Source organism: Indicator indicator, chromosome 7 (genome assembly GCF_027791375.1).
Source record: "Indicator indicator isolate 239-I01 chromosome 7, UM_Iind_1.1, whole genome shotgun sequence".
Lineage (NCBI taxonomy): Eukaryota > Metazoa > Chordata > Aves > Piciformes > Indicatoridae > Indicator > Indicator indicator.
Window position 1 is genome coordinate 7,956,342 of NC_072016.1, and position 16,474 is coordinate 7,972,815.

Consider the following 16,474-nt stretch of genomic DNA (forward strand, 5'->3'; position numbering starts at 1 on the left):
TGTTTTACATGATACACAGAGACCTAAGACAGTTTTAATCAAATTAAACATCACTACTTATTTTAAATTGTTGACACAATTCACCAACATCATCTTTAGCTGAAAATGGAGACGGAGGAATAACTAATATGAAGAAGCCTAGGAAGAGTTTTCCTTTCACAAATAGTCCACCAAAATATTTTTTCTTCCTTTTATTAGCTAGTCAGTTATCTGAGTAAATGCTGAATTGCATTCTGTTAGAAACTGACTGATAATACAATGTACTTGGGACATTTTCACTGCACATTGAGCAGAGGAAACGCTTACCGGCTCTACTAAAAATGCACAGGTATTTTTTTATGTATTCTTTAAAATACTGAAAGACCTTTCCTTGATCTGCTTAATGTTCTCTGCTTTGTTGGACACCCAACACAAGTGAAAACAATTTGAACATATTTAAATAATTTAAACAGAAGGCAATTAACAAAAATAAAGATATAAAAATCGATGTGTTTGCTTACAAAATTGAGTGGGTGGTGAAATGCACTCAAGATTACACAAAGGATTCTTTTTGTTATTTTTGTGTTGTTGGTTTGGTTTCTTTTTAAAAATAAAAGAGAAATACAGGTTAAATAGTCTCCCAGGAAGTGTTTAAACTATTCTAAGATTTTCTTAAGGAGAATTTGGTTCAGATTTTAGGGTCCAGATCCCCCAGTAGAAAACGTGCCCTTACACTGAGCTCCCACACAACACAGAAACTCAGCCCTTAAAGGCATTAGTTTATCAGAAATCAGCTCCAGTGATAAGCTTCAAATGCAGGGTTTAGTAATTCCAGGTGTTCTCAAAGCTGTGCTAGCGTCACAGATGGAGAGGATTTTTACCCTTCCCCACATCCTGTTTTAAAAAGCAGATGTGGGGGTTCCCGGGACCCTAACAGACAACTCTTTGTTCCCACTCAACTGGAGGGCATCCAAGCATTCTCGCTAAAGAAAACGGAGTTTCTGTGTTTTGGTTGTGCTAAGAAGAGGGGGAAAAAATAAATTAAAAGCTAAACTTAACTAAACCACTAATTCCACAGGCTCTTTAGGAGGCACTTTTCAACGAGAGTGGCCATGGTTACCAACATCCCCACAGGTTTGTCATTTGGTTTATTTTACGCTAACACTGTTCTTCTCTCAAGCCCAAAATTATAAGTGAATAAAATTTCCCTGAATGTAACAGTTCTAACATTTAAGACCCACTGATGAAGATTAATTGAGCTTGGGCTTCAATTTGTCCCATGTCAGTTATTCATAAAGGAGTATCTGAAATCAGTAATTAAAGAAAATTATTTTCCTGCTCAAAAAAGCCAAGATTCCCATTCATTCTGTAATCATTTTATGAGAAATTCAATATTTATTCATTATGTGGGCTGTTTAACAAAGCTTAAAACTGGACATTAACACCTATTCTGCTTTGATAACAGAGAAGCATGTGGAAGACTCCTGGCATGTTTTCTCCAGCAAAGACTCAGAAAAAGAACTGCTAATTCTAAAAAGTAAATTTTCAAGCTCCAGCAAGACTATCAAGTAACAAACAGAAACCCCCAACCCAAGTGCCTACTGAAGCTTTGCATGCGAGTACAATTCTGAGAATGTTGAACAGGTGTCTCTAAAATACTAATATTTTTGGTACAAGCTCACTGCTGTTTACAATGAAGAGACAGAAAGGAATATAAAATGTATTCACACGTTCCTGAAAGTTCATGCTTCCTGCTGCTCTTTAGAGGTAATAAGACAAAATTTATTTATTGGTATAGTAAAATTTCTAAAACTACATGATTTGCTTAGTTATATACCCATAATGTGTATAGAAGTAAAGTAAAGAAGTAAGTGAGGGAAGCAGTAAAGAAGTAAGTGAGGGAAGCAGTAAAGAAGTAAGTGAGGGAAGCAGTAAAGAAGTAAGTGAGGGAAGCAGTAAAGAAGTAAGTGAGGGAAGCAGTAAAGAAGTAAGTGAGGGAAGCAGTAAAGAAGTAAGTGAGGGAAGCAGTAAAGAAGTAAGTGAGGGAAGCAGTAAAGAAGTAAGTGAGGGAAGCAGTAAAGAAGTAAGTGAGGGAAGCAGTAAAGAAGTAAGTGAGGGAAGCAGTAAAGAAGTAAGTGAGGGAAGCAGTAAAGAAGTAAGTGAGGGAAGCAGTAAAGAAGTAAGTGAGGGAAGCAGTAAAGAAGTAAGTGAGGGAAGCAGTAAAGAAGTAAGTGAGGGAAGCAGTAAAGAAGTAAGTGAGGGAAGCAGTAAAGAAGTAAGTGAGGGAAGCAGTAAAGAAGTAAGTGAGGGAAGCAGTAAAGAAGTAAGTGAGGGAAGCAGTAAAGAAGTAAGTGAGGGAAGCAGTAAAGAAGTAAGTGAGGGAAGCAGTAAAGAAGTAAGTGAGGGAAGCAGTAAAGAAGTAAGTGAGGGAAGCAGTAAAGAAGTAAGTGAGGGAAGCAGTAAAGAAGTAAGTGAGGGAAGCAGTAAAGAAGTAAGTGAGGGAAGCAGTAAAGAAGTAAGTGAGGGAAGCAGTAAAGAAGTAAGTGAGGGAAGCAGTAAAGAAGTAAGTGAGGGAAGCAGTAAAGAAGTAAGTGAGGGAAGCAGTAAAGAAGTAAGTGAGGGAAGCAGTAAAGAAGTAAGTGAGGGAAGCAGTAAAGAAGTAAGTGAGGGAAGCAGTAAAGAAGTAAGTGAGGGAAGCAGTAAAGAAGTAAGTGAGGGAAGCAGTAAAGAAGTAAGTGAGGGAAGCAGTAAAGAAGTAAGTGAGGGAAGCAGTAAAGAAGTAAGTGAGGGAAGCAGTAAAGAAGTAAGTGAGGGAAGCAGTAAAGAAGTAAGTGAGGGAAGTGAGGGAGCAGTAAAGAAGTAAGTGAGGGAAGCAGTAAAGAAGTAAGTGAGGGAAGCAGCAAAGAAGTAAGTGAGGGAAGCAGCAAAGAAGTAAGTGAGGGAAGCAGTAAAGAAGTAAGTGAGGGAAGCAGTAAAGTAGTAAGTGAGGGAAGCAGTAAAGTAAAAAAAGGACTGTTCCAGAGCAAATTATTTCTAAGGAATATAACTCCTTCCTGAATTTATTAGTGTACCTAACCATGGCTTCAGAGTATATAAAAAAAAATAATATAAAATAAGTCTCATGTCCCATCAAGGTGATATTTGATATACTGTGCAAATAAGTAGTTTAGCTCATAGTTCAGCAACTTGCTTTCAGACACATGACACTGCATCAGCGGTGAGATTCTTAGATTGTCTTTGCCACTGGGAAACACTACACTCAAATCATATTGAAGATCAAATGCAAAATCTGCTAAAAAAGAATCTTTTATAACTTTCACTCTAGGTAAAATGAAAAACACAGGTCATTGCTTCAGAAAATAAACTGAGTGGAAAGACAGCAAAATACTCTGAAGGAATCCACATTCAGCAACATTCTAATACACCTCTGACCTGTATTACCTGCTTAACTCATGAAGAGCCTGAAAGCTGCATTTGGGGAAATGATTAAAAAGTCACCATGAAAAGTTTTAACACAGAAAATACCACTGTGTTGCAGTTGTTAAGCCATTTCTACTACCCCAAAGAATACACATTTTAGCTGTTTAAATCCTTGAAGATAGAGGGCTTAAAGAAGAAATGTCATATGGCAACAGATCTCTAAAGCAGAAACCACATACAATCCACTGATAAACAATGTACACTTTTTAAAGGGGTTTGCAGCTACTCGTTCACTCCTTGGAGTCACTGGGAATTAATCATGAAATCCACAGGCTCAGAGGGTGCTTCACAGAAGTCTATGCTGCTTAATTTATAATTTTCATAAAAATCTTTAAGAAGTCTATGTAGCCAGAGCTACAAATTCCTAGGACAAGGAATGACTGAGTTTTGTGATTTGGATTTTTTGGATCACACGACAACCAGGACCCATGTGTGATTAATCCAAGAGTGGCACTAACGGGGATAACCGCAACAGAAACAATTTATCGTAACAGCAATTAATAAAACACACTGTTGGCAACATTTGCCTAAAGGATATATTCCTTTGTCAGAACAGGAAAAAAACAGGGGCATATTTAAACTACGATTTGTTCTATGGCTTTAACTTAATTCCAGGTTTTCAAGCGAGACTGAGAAATTACTTGATATAACAAAGCAGATTGATATCAAGGAATGCCTGTTCAGTTCTTTAGCTGCTTTCCAATCTTACTCCACACCAACACATAGCACATGTTTTCGTTCTCTACAGAAATACTCTGACTCAGATTATCATTAGTCAGATTTCATAAAACTCTTTCCAACCATTTTAAACCACTTCACGCAACCCCCCACACGAGACTGATGTTGAAGACAACGAAAATTAAGACACAGAGCAGTTAAGGCATGGAAGATAGCCAGGGAAGACCTCACAAATGAGCTACTGGACTGTGTAAACTGTCATTGTGCTGATCATGTCTTCTCCAATTAAGAATGTATATTGACAGGGAAAAAAAAAAAATCAGTTTTCCTTTGTTCAAAGCAGTATTTCCTCCTCACTGCCTAATAAGATTATATAGATGCATGTGGTAAGTACTAGCTTCTGCCAGGCTTCACTAACACTTGTTCAAATCCTTATTATTTGTCACTTGAGTTTCATTTTTCAGGTGTAATTCACCACTATTGATGATTACACAATGATTGTTCATCTTGGCAGGCACGCCAACAAAGGCATTAAAACCCCTCAGCAGCCACTGAACAGAAAGAGTTCTGTGTTTTGCATAAGGAAACTATTCCTGCAATATATTTTCCATGGTATGATTAAATTGAAGAGACAGAGGCAACTTAATGGTTAGTAATAATTACATTTTTATACAGTCTGAATACACTAAAGAGCATTCTTTTGGCTGTTAATACATAAATTCATGCATTTTCACTTCCTCCTTCAAAGTCCTGCTTAAATTTTGCAAATGTGTCCTTAGGCAAGAAATCATTTACCAATTAAACTCCTATATTGAATAAATTACTGCTTCTCTTTTCCCTGCCCCCTCCTCTCATTGTTAGAATATGGAAGTTGTTAAAACGTGAAAGAGGTTGAAAACAGAGGAAAAACTACAGTTGTGCTCCAACCATCAATATTTATCCATAGTGATACTGGAACAAGAAGCTGTGCACAACCTCTTACAAGATTTTTTTCATTTGGAGTTGATACTCATAATTTCTTCTGGAAAACTCTGCAATATTTATAGCTGCAGGTTTCTTCCATTTTCACAGAGCTACCATTCACTTACGTTGTTTTGGTCTAGTTTAAAATTCCAATATAAACAAAGCAAATTAAAACTGTTTCTTAGCTTTGATATTATTATTAACCCATGAACAGAGGCAGTCAAATTGCTTTGCTCTTTCAGCACTGGAGGGTCCAAGAATTTGGGGCAGGGGGGCAATGTCTAGCCAAGACACTAATTGATTAAACAAAAAAAAAATAATTTAACATAACATGAGTGAATCTGGCTACTAGCAGAATCCAGCACAGACCAAAAACTCCCTTTCATGCTCTAGTGGGCAGCACAGAATTTGATGTGCTCCTTCTGTTTGCGATTGTGAAGCTTCCTTCAACTCCTTACTTGTTATGAAGATGTAAAATTGAGCTTTCACTGCTTACTTAATAGTAAATCTTTAACAAATAATGCACATAAATAAATTTTCCTTAAAAAACAAAACAAAAACAAACAAACAAAAAAACCCACAAAAAAAAAAAGCAAACAAAACAAACAAAAAACCTCCACAACTCCACTGTGTAATTGCAGGAGTCCTTAAAACCAATCAAAAAAAAAAAAACCCCACACTTTTTTCTGAAATTACATCTATTAAATTTAAACTATAGATAATTAAATGAAGAAGTATAGAAACTATTTACTACTTGCAAATTGTCTATGCTTATGTAACACTACTTTATGCTTTTAATACAGCTCTGTTTAATGAATCATGGTTGAAGGCAGTATGTTTTTAATGTGGCTTCCTGGTCTCACTAGCAGTGTTCTTCCCCAGTCTTGTCCTGCAGCCCTGCAGTTCACTGAGCCTTGTTAGCAGCTTTAATGAGCATCCTTAAAAATAGAAAGAGAAGTTCGTGACTTCTCCTATCTCGGTGTTTTAAATACCAACACTATCAAGCAGTCCCTCCAGGACCCAGGAAGGATAAGAATATGTTGTCAACAAAGGGAAAAAAACAGATAAGGTCTTCAGAGCCCACCCCCATGACCTGAAAAAATCCAGGGCTTGATATTAGTCTCCAGGTCAAGAATAGACTGTCTGCATCTGAAAGCAGCAGAGAAGGCTTTCACAGTTATCTCATTGTTAGCAGTTTTGCAAACCACGTTAAGCACTTCATATAACAGCATCCCTATCTGCTGTAACCCATTTGGGAACACCACTGTGGATCATATTTAAGAAAAAGCATGTTTGTCAAGGGCAATAAAAGCAATTAAGAAAAAGAACTCCTACCTTGAAGCCCTTTTTCTTGTGTCTGTGCATTCTGTTTTTGACAGAAGTAGATCTCATCCTAACAAACGCCACTACCATCCCATTCACATCAAGCATTAAAACCAAAACACACAGACCTCCATCTGCTTTTGCTGATCAACACAGTAATATTACACATTGGAGGCACAAATGCTTCCAACAAAAGATCAAATAGCCACACACAGCAGTAAGATACCCTGCATTCTCTTCCTTCTGATGGACTGTGGTGGGTTGAGAATTCCCCCCCAACATTAAATTCGCCAGACCAGCTCAGCTGGAAGCAAATGAAAGCTGTATTTACAAGCAAAACTACAATCTGCAATGGAATGCAATGAATATCTACAAAATATACAGTACTTATAATATTTACAGGTATTTACAATTAATAAACAGCACAAGGACCACCCCTGGCCAAAGACCAGAGGAAGATAATAGCTTCTCCCTCCCTGCTCCCACATGCTTCCCTGTACACAAAAAAGGGACAAGTGAAAGAGCAGACAGAAGCTAGACTTAGCCAAAACAAAGCAGCCAAAGTGAAGCAGAAACCAGCAGAACCACAAAGTTAGTATCTCCCAGCCCGAGGAAGCAAGAAAAGAGAGAGATTGTTTTGGTGCAACTAGTTCAAGTCCCTTATGTCTTCCAATGGGATTGCTTAGAATTATCATTATTTTCCTTTTTACACCCAATAGTGATTGATTTACATGTTACTACTTTCTGTTCAAGATCTGTGAAAAAAATCGTAAAGGTGTAGCCTAAAACTACCACATGGACCTAGGAAAGAAGTATCATTAGCTATTAAAACATTATTCTAAGTAATTATAACAAATCAATATCATCTAGTTAAACAAATACGCTACCTTTTCTGATTCATTATCTTTGCTTTTGAGCTTTTCCTCTCACTGATAAAAATTCCCCATGTCCTTGCTGAACACTCACAGAAGTTAGCAAGGTTCAACTGCATGTGCTGTCCAAGCCAGTATAGCTTAAATCTCAGTCAGCTGGGAAGCCAGGCAGATAAGCAGCAGCCTATGGAAAGCTTATCTTCAGAAGGGGAACAAGGTCCTTGAAACAGAACTTAAGGCCAGGGCAATCCATAAATTAATATTATGCTACATTGTGTAGATTAACGACCAAGTAAATGCATTGCCAGCTAGATCATCTACCAGGTTCTGTGAGCTGTGACCAATTACTAATCAATTCATTAGAGCTGTTTGGAATAGGGTTTGCTGTTGGATCCACACTTCCTCCACTGTGAAGTTTTATAATTTCAAATTAAATATATAAAATTGTATAATTATATATAATATATACACATATAATTATATATATGATATTTTAAATACATATACATAATTTCCAATTAAATAAATCAGCTCCTGAGATACACAATTTAACCTTGCTAAACAGCAGAACAAATCTTTTCCTACTGAAAAATTATCTTGCATAAGACACTTTTTATTTTTAAAAAGGAAAATACTTGCTTTTATTTTCAAATATTATACTCTAGATTCTATTAACTGTACTGATGGATTTTTCAAGACTATACAAGTGGTCCTGCTTTGCAGTGGGGGTTGGACTCTATGATCTCAGGGGGTCCCTTTCAAGCCCTAGAATTCTATGATTCTGTTTCTTTCTTCTTTTTACACTATAAGATCAGAAAGGAAGTTTTAAAAGATGCAGTAGTTCAGGAATTCTACACTATGACTGGATCCCATTGTTGAAGAAAGACATTTGCACTATAAGGTTTATTGCAGGAGGATTGCTTTTAATTGTACAATTAAAATATTCCATTTCCACTTTACTCAGAATTAGTAAAAGAAAATTCTGTCAATAATTTTGGTATCTAACAGAAAGCTTTAGAAAACAATTAATATTCAAATTCTTCAGGTGTAGTAAGATTCTAAGATACTGAATAGCTGTAGAGAGAACAAAGATGTCATTAAATCAAGGGGGGGGCTTAAAAATCATCTGTAGGTAATAACTGAAAGGACAGGTGTTATTTGGTTGTAATTAACTACTCATGTGTGACAAAGTATCAGCATAGAGAGCAGGACATAAAGCTCTAGTATAAACTAGATGAAATCAGCATTACTCCATGAAACCTGTTCCTAAATATGCATCCCCTCTTCCTTAAAGATTTGCAGTCACAAATTTAAATAAGTAGGTTATTTTGAAGCCTTATTATAAAAATAAAATAAGACAAAAACTTTTGAGAAATAATTCCAAACAGAACCATGGACATTGAGATATGCCAAACCAGCTTTCACACTGTATGTTTAGTTTAGAAGATTCAAATTCAAATAAAGAATTTGAACTGCCAGTCTCCAATCTGAGATTCTATCCCCTTAAGGGTTTTCTCCTCCTACTTTTAGAAGAGGTTTTTTTCAATTACACACAATCTTCTTGAAGGGATACAGATGAAAACATTTATTTTCCTTCTGCATCACATATATATATATATATATCTATGTATCTATATATCTATCTATCTATATATATATATATCTCATATATCTGAGATTCTAACCCCTCAAGGGCTTTCTCCTCCTGCTTTTGGAAGAGGATTTTTTCAATTACACACAATCTTCTTGAAGAGATGCAGATGAAAACATTTGTTTTCCTTCTGCATCACATATATACACACACACACACAAGAATATGAAGCAAAAGAAGAATAAACAATTATATCTTGGAAAGTAATAGCTTCTTGAGGTAATGATTTAAATTTCTGTGTTCATCATATCTACAGAATGGGCACAAAAAGGGGACATTTTTGTCTTCAAGAGTTAATAAGATGTGTAGATTGATATGGTAAGCAAGAACGAGCTATAATATGAACAAATCTGAGGCATCATTTTGCTTAATGTCTCTAAGTAGAAAATATTTAATTACAACAAAATTATCTGATGTGCCACATGCTACTGTTGACCGACAGATCAACTTGAGTGATTATCCACTGCTTGTCCAGTCCACATTGCAGTGTCCCATCACTCACTCCCCCAGCTAACCTGCTCAAGAGTCTCTACACAGAAGGCAATATCTGGATGGTTGTCAGCTTGTTCAATGGGGGGGGAAAAAAAAAAAAATCAGTAAAAAAAAAAAAATCAGTTTTATATCCTGTTCTATGGTTTCTGCAAAAATTATTCTTTTTCCTACAAGTAGAACAAAAGACTGAACAGCCATGTAACATGACTGCTTCATATAAACCTCCACCTTTAAAGAGAAAAAGGGCAAGGTTAGTATGTACAACCTAATAGTTAAAGAATGAACTGACTTATGCAGAAGTGCTTTATGGTTTGCTCTGTAGCTTTCCTATCAAAGCCACAGATCATTTGGAGAAACGCAGCTCCTAGAAAACAAAGCATGGAATTGCACTGCTGATTAACAAAAATTGCCTAATTTGGATTAATTAAAAATTGGAGGCAGAGGTGGGAAGAAAAACATAACTGAGAATTTTAAAGGAATATTTGCAACATTACTTGGATCTGAGTAATTTTTTAACTTATTGCTGCTAAAACGATCTTGTATTACTCCAGCAAGTGAAAAACTACAGGAAAGAATTTTAACTGCATTAAGTATAAATAATTTACCTCCAGACAGATTTTTTTTTACATTTTTACATTTACAGGTAGCTTTTTTTCTCTTATGATTAGAAGATGACTGTGAACTCACACAAAGCATAAGAGGAACAAAACATTTTAAACAAACTGCATTTTGGTCAACTGACTTTCCTACTGGCAGTACTATTTTAAACTGTGATGGATTTTTAAAGCCATCCCAGTATGTCACAATCAAGCTCAGAGTACCTTAACAAATTTCTCAAGTTTCTGTGACTAATAGTGTATCACAGAGTTGATAGTTATGGGCTAAATGCAATCCTGACCTTTTGCGCTTACGGCTACGAGACCTCCAGTCTGTGCGCTGAGCCAACACAAAATCTATGCTTACAAGCAGCGCTCTGCACGCCAAAACTCCTTTGAGGCAGGATTTCAACTTGCTTTATAGTCTCTTTAAAACACAGGAAAGGGCTCTCTACTCCCTCCCCAAGAAGGTAATGTCTTGCACAGTTGCTCCCTCCATCAACAACAAAGTCAAGGCTTTTTGGAGTAGAGATTGTACAGCGCTAGGAAGCCACAGCTAACAGAGCATTTTCTTTGATAAATCTCACATCTACAGAACATAAACTTTCCCCATTCTATCAAGTCTGAAAATCCCTAAGCTTTCTCAGGAAAACAAATGCTGAATTTCCATTCCCACCATCTTAAACCAAGTCAGAAGGCTGGTTTTTTTTTTGCAGAACAACCTTTCCAGGTGCTGAATCCACTGTAATTCTCTACAGCATTTCCTGCAAACAGGTAAAAGCTATGGATAGTTCTGCTTCATGCTTTATAGACAAAGTTTAGCTGTTGAGGAAGAAGCATCCAATTCTTAAAGAAAAAAGGTAAAACTAAAGAAGGCTTGGTAGAGGAGAAATTAGGGATCTGGTAGATCATGACACAACAGGGCATCCAGAAGACTAGGAAGATTTTCTGTTGTTGAAAATCTGAAGGAAAATTTGCTGAGGAGTAAGGGAGGAAAGGGAGAAGAGATGTGAAAGAAGGGCATGAAAACACTCTCCTTTCAAGATTCTTTCTGCTGTTCTGTCCCCTCTCCCAGCCCCTATTTCACTTGGGAACCCATCTTCTACGCATTGTGGGAAAGACACAGAGAAAGAGGCAAAGTGGCTTTGCAAAAACTGAGCACCACAGCCGTTTCCCTGGGCTCTGAGGAATGCTTAATGAAAAATGTAATTAGCTCTCTGTACTCTTCAGTTTCCCAAACCCACTGTCATTAATTTTGTTTCACAGGACAAGCCATAGAAATCAGAATGGCAAAGCGCATTAATCATCAGCAATACCACAGTGAGTTAAGACAGCTTGAGCCAATAAGCAAGGCCAGGCTGTGTGACTACGAACAACAAGTGCTCTCCTTACAAGCAGCCAAACTGAAGATCATTAGGAAACTGTAAAAGGAGACATGCATCATGTAAACCTCTTTGCCTCTTCCCTTACAAGGGGATATTTTGACACTGAACTGTGGAATTCCCCAGAGACTTGATAAAGGAAAAATAAAAACAGCTACCAGCCAAGCAATGCTATGCATGATGAAAACCAGATGAGGAAGCCACTGGGTAAAACAGCAACAAAAACAAACATGGTACAACCATCAACACAACAACTGTGTTGAAAACTCTCTTCCTTCTAGTGTTTCTCAACTCCTGTTCCAACTCTCCTGCCTGAACACACATAGATAAGATAGAAAGTGCCACGCCAGATCAGATCAACCAGCCCAGTGATCGGTGTCCTACCAACGGCAACCTTAGGTCAGCTGCCGCATGGGTGGTGGGACAATTACAAGACACTAAACCCAATTCAGGAAATTTTCTTCTCCTTTCTAGAAGCTAGTTAATACCATGTATTTAGGTCTTTTATGTTACTCTTATCTCTGTCCCATTTTCCTGGGCTTAACCCAAGTGTAGGATAGCCTAAAGATGTACCAACAAAACCCACTCTACAGGGTAACTGCTAGCAGCTTGAAACCTCCTACCCCAACCCCAACTCCCTGGAAGACTTCTTGGATGTGGGTTCAAGTGAAAAACACTACACAGCTGGATGTCAAGATGCACAGGGAGTTTTCATTCCCATGTACTCCTCATATTCTGCTTCTGCACAGCAAGACTGCACCTGTCCCAACACAGTACCCCTGGCGCCTTCAATTAATGCTGAGAAAATCCTGAGCTAAGTGCCTACTTAAATGTGATGGGTTTGCCATTCAAATGATGGTTTATCAGCCTAATAAAAGCACTGATTAGTAAACAACATTATTGCACACACACTGGTGGAACGATGAGCAACTGCAAGCTGCAATTAATTTGAGCTTAGCTACTGTGCCCACACAACCAGTGCTGCTAGAGCTGTGGCTTTATTTCAGATGAATGCAGACAACCACAAACAAACACCTCCGCCACCTCCCCAAAGAAGATGATTCCAAACAACAGGAATCGAAACCACCCAGTGCTACTACAGAAATTTACAATTGCACAGACGTAAACCACTTCACAGCCCTGAGGAAAATGGAATTCATTCACTGAAGCATAGCTTAAGCTAAACTAATCCTAGTTGCATATCCAGTTCTCGAAGAGCTTTGAGGAGCAATCAATCTTCCTGCATTCACCAACAAGTTGATTTGTTAATCTGCAGTTTTCATAACGTAATAAAGCACATTTGGATTAACCAGCTATCGTTGTAACAGCCTGATGAGCTTCCTAAAGTCTCTTGCTCACTTATGGCAGTGAAACAAACTGGGCAGTATGGATTACATCATGTTCTGCCATCTGGAAAACATTGCAAGACAATCACTAATACTGTGAAACCTCCTGAATCTGTTCTTCATTTACAACCTAACTGTTTGAACTCCAGGTAACAGCATCTGAAGAGTGATTTGTAAAATATGTTACTGAAATCCTAAGTAGGATATTGTTTTAAATAATAATAAAAAAAACTCATATCTAAGTACAAATTTGAATTTCAGTTTATATCCTTATCCAATTATATACTGATGCAAAACTCCACTGATAAATTGTCTTGCTAAATCCATTCTTGTGGAGGATAAGTTCGCTTAGAGAAATCATACTGGGGTACAGCTCTCCAGGCCCAGCAAGGTGATTTGAAGATATCCCAGTGACTGGCTGGCAGCTTGTGTTAGGTATGCAGTGAGATGAAAATATGATGGCAATTGATAGCAACACAGAAATTTAAGGTCACTGCCCCAAACAGCTCAGTGAGTGGGTGGGACAGGCTGGCAGTGGACAGAGCCACTGCAGTCACAGAGGCTAAACGTTAGTCCCATTCTGTACGTTATTCCCACACTGGTAGGGACCAAAAAAAACTTCTCATGATGAGCTGAAGAGAAATGCTGCACAAAGAATGCATCAGAGAGCAACTCAGCAACCAGACACTGTATTTTGTAAAGTCACAGTTGCCTTTAGTATCAGCTGCTTCTCTCATGAGGAATGCCCAGCATCCTACGTTATTTCTGGGCCTCTCATGTTTGTGCTGCAGGGCTCAGTCTTGCCACAAGAGAAGCTAGACCACGCAGCAGTTTAGTTTCACAGTGGATCCCCTATACAAACAGCCCTGGCTTAACACATCCCATTGTGATTCTTGAGATAGGGTTTTTTTTTCCCCCAGAAGAGACAAAAATAAGTAAGCCCTTGACAGAGCAACCTGCAGAGAGCACAGCAATTTAAACCCCTGAAATGGCTTTCCCAGGCAGCCCTTCCTGTTTTATTTTGAAGACTTCAGTATCCCTAGAGAGATATGCAACAGGGTGATTATCCAGAGCTCAAGAAAATATGTTTATATATACCCATAAATACATTTACATACATACACATGCTCTCCCTGTACAAAGCCAAGCTTATGCAACACTCTCAACAATCCCCAGCCCTCCGAACAATCAGGTCAGGCTAACCTCATCACAAACATCACAAATGTGGTAATATAAAGGGCACCTTATAGAAATTAAGTCATGCCATGGGCCATGCAATAATCTGAAATCTCAACTGACAGAAAAGCTGAAGTGTTGGGGGACAAATTGGAACAGCTAAAGATTGTTTGCTTTTTAAAACCATCCCCTGAAAAATCCAAAGACAGTTTCCATTGTATCAACGCTGCCCCAGAAACCCAGAAGGAAACCAACAGACTTTTAGGACAACACAGTTTATCATATACATCATCATCCTAAACCATTTTTATGCAACCCCCTGGTTAAAGGAGTACAGGTCTTTTTGGAGACCACAACAGCTGTGTGGGAGACCATAAAGGAGGGTTTCTGTGGGGAAAGTTTGGCAATATTAACAGCTCAAATTGTGAATGAGCTCTAAAATAGGAGTTATTTAAATAAATACAACTGTATAAGTCCATGCACACACATAAAAATGTTGAAATATTACACACATCTTTATGATTAATGTTCAGATAGATGCCTCCTATCCCACCTGCATGATATGCTACACAAGAAAGTTATTTCCTCTGGTTTCATTATCAGATTACAAGACAGGAATATCTGTATTATATTCATGTGTTTTAGTGAACAGTGCTTTATGACCTGGTTCTTTAGTTTTATTACCCACTTAAATACACACATTTCATGTACCATTTTGGGAAATAAAAATGAGGATGCTTCAAATTCTCCACATAAAAGTCCACTACTAAAACTATTTAAAGCCACAATATGAAGAAAGTGTAAGAATTTTTATGGTCTAGTTTATAACCATAGGTTTAGCTCAGCTAATAAATCTGTTTGTGTAAACCCTGCAGCATTCAAACAAATGTATGAATGCCTAAGCTTCTGAAAACCAGATACAGTTTCTAGTTCTCCAGTTATTTAGTCCAATCTATTGAGAAGGACAGAAAATTTCAAGTCAGCTGGTAACATATTTTCTAACAGGGGAGGAATTACAAAATTGTTCCTTTGACCACCTTGAAGAAATTCACTTCTAAGATTATCTAGAAGTACACACCATTTAGCAACTCTATCAGATTTGTATCATACTCATAGAATCTCCTTTCCCTTTCAGTACTCTTCAATCAAATTAAAGGTAACTGCTGTCTTGATCTCCAGCTTGTATGGAACAGATGAGTGGTAGTAAATCAAAAACTGTCCAGATCTCCTGGTGTGGATTAACAGGTCCATAGTGGCTGCTTGCCCATGACTGGGAATCCTTCTGATAGCTTAATGCTGTCAGGTGCTTCATTTCCAATGGCCAAAAGATAACATGAGATTCCAAAGGACAAAATTTTCAGGCTCCATTTCAAGCACATAAGTATGTGAACACTTAAAACTCACAGATTTTGTGAAAATGCTTTGGTCAAGCATGTGCTTCACTAACACACCATAACTGTGGTCATTTACAAAAACAAACACACAAAACTAATCAGTTTTGAAAGCTAAACAACAGCAGAAGATGCAGACAATAACAGAAGCAGAAGTTCTGCAGGTACTGTTAATTCAGTATTTCTAATAATGGACTGCAGTCTTCAGTTGGAGAGAACAAAATCTATGAAAACAATTAACCTCATAAAAATCCCCCACTGTCTAGGTGAACATCCTGTCTGCATGTAAAACATAAAATGCAGCTCTTCATTTCTGGATGAATAAGGGGTCTGTATATTTACAGGATGTAAAATGCTCACAGAAGTCTCTCTGCTGACAAAGTTTCAACCTGAAGTGAAAAATGGGTGACACGACAGGACAGTATGAACACAGGAGCAGCAGCCAGCAGAGGCAAGACTTACAGAAGAGATGTCTTGCCAAGGGCTTTCTGGACAGCGAAGGGAGGGAGTGGAAGCTTGGAACAAATTAATGGGTGAGCTGTTCCAAGCGCCAAGATTGGCATGGGAAGATGTGTCCTCCCCACACCGTGGCTCCAGGTTTGTGTTACTTAACATCACTGTCTAGCTATCTAACAACACTGCCACTAAACACTGTGAATAGCAACGTTTCTCACCAGCACTGCTGTCATCTAACACCCAAGCCTATGAAATCTCCAGTATTTTTGGTAAGTGGGAGAGGGAGGTATGTGGAAGCACACCAATCAGATCAGCAGCATGTGGGATTTTCCTGCTGTCCCCAGGTACCAGCTACCCAGTTTGCAGCAGGCGGTTGACTCACACAGATGTCCAAGGTAGAACCACACGTGGACCCTCACACATCAGGAGTATGTAGACACTGAAGGTAATACCTTTCGAAATTTACCACTTCCCCCAGTGCCAGGTACCTGACAAAACAAATATGACCCAGCACAGTGAAGCCTGATCACTGCTTCACCACACATGGGAAACTGAGGCAAGACTCTCCCAAGATCTTTGACAGCACAGCTGCTATCTCTGACAAAGGCAAAAGAACCAGAAAAACGGTGAGAAAGAAAGAGCACATCTCTTCATTTTGTCCAACCTTTAGGATCAACAGCCAGTCCCAA

The 16,474-nt window shown here is 38.1% G+C and overlaps 1 protein-coding gene across 1 annotated transcript in view; it reads right to left on the reverse strand.

The window, feature by feature from the left end:
* RBM20 (RNA binding motif protein 20) overlaps positions 1-16,474 on the reverse strand; it is a 109,595-nt gene that overhangs the window by 77,710 nt on the left and 15,411 nt on the right. The window lies entirely within an intron of this gene.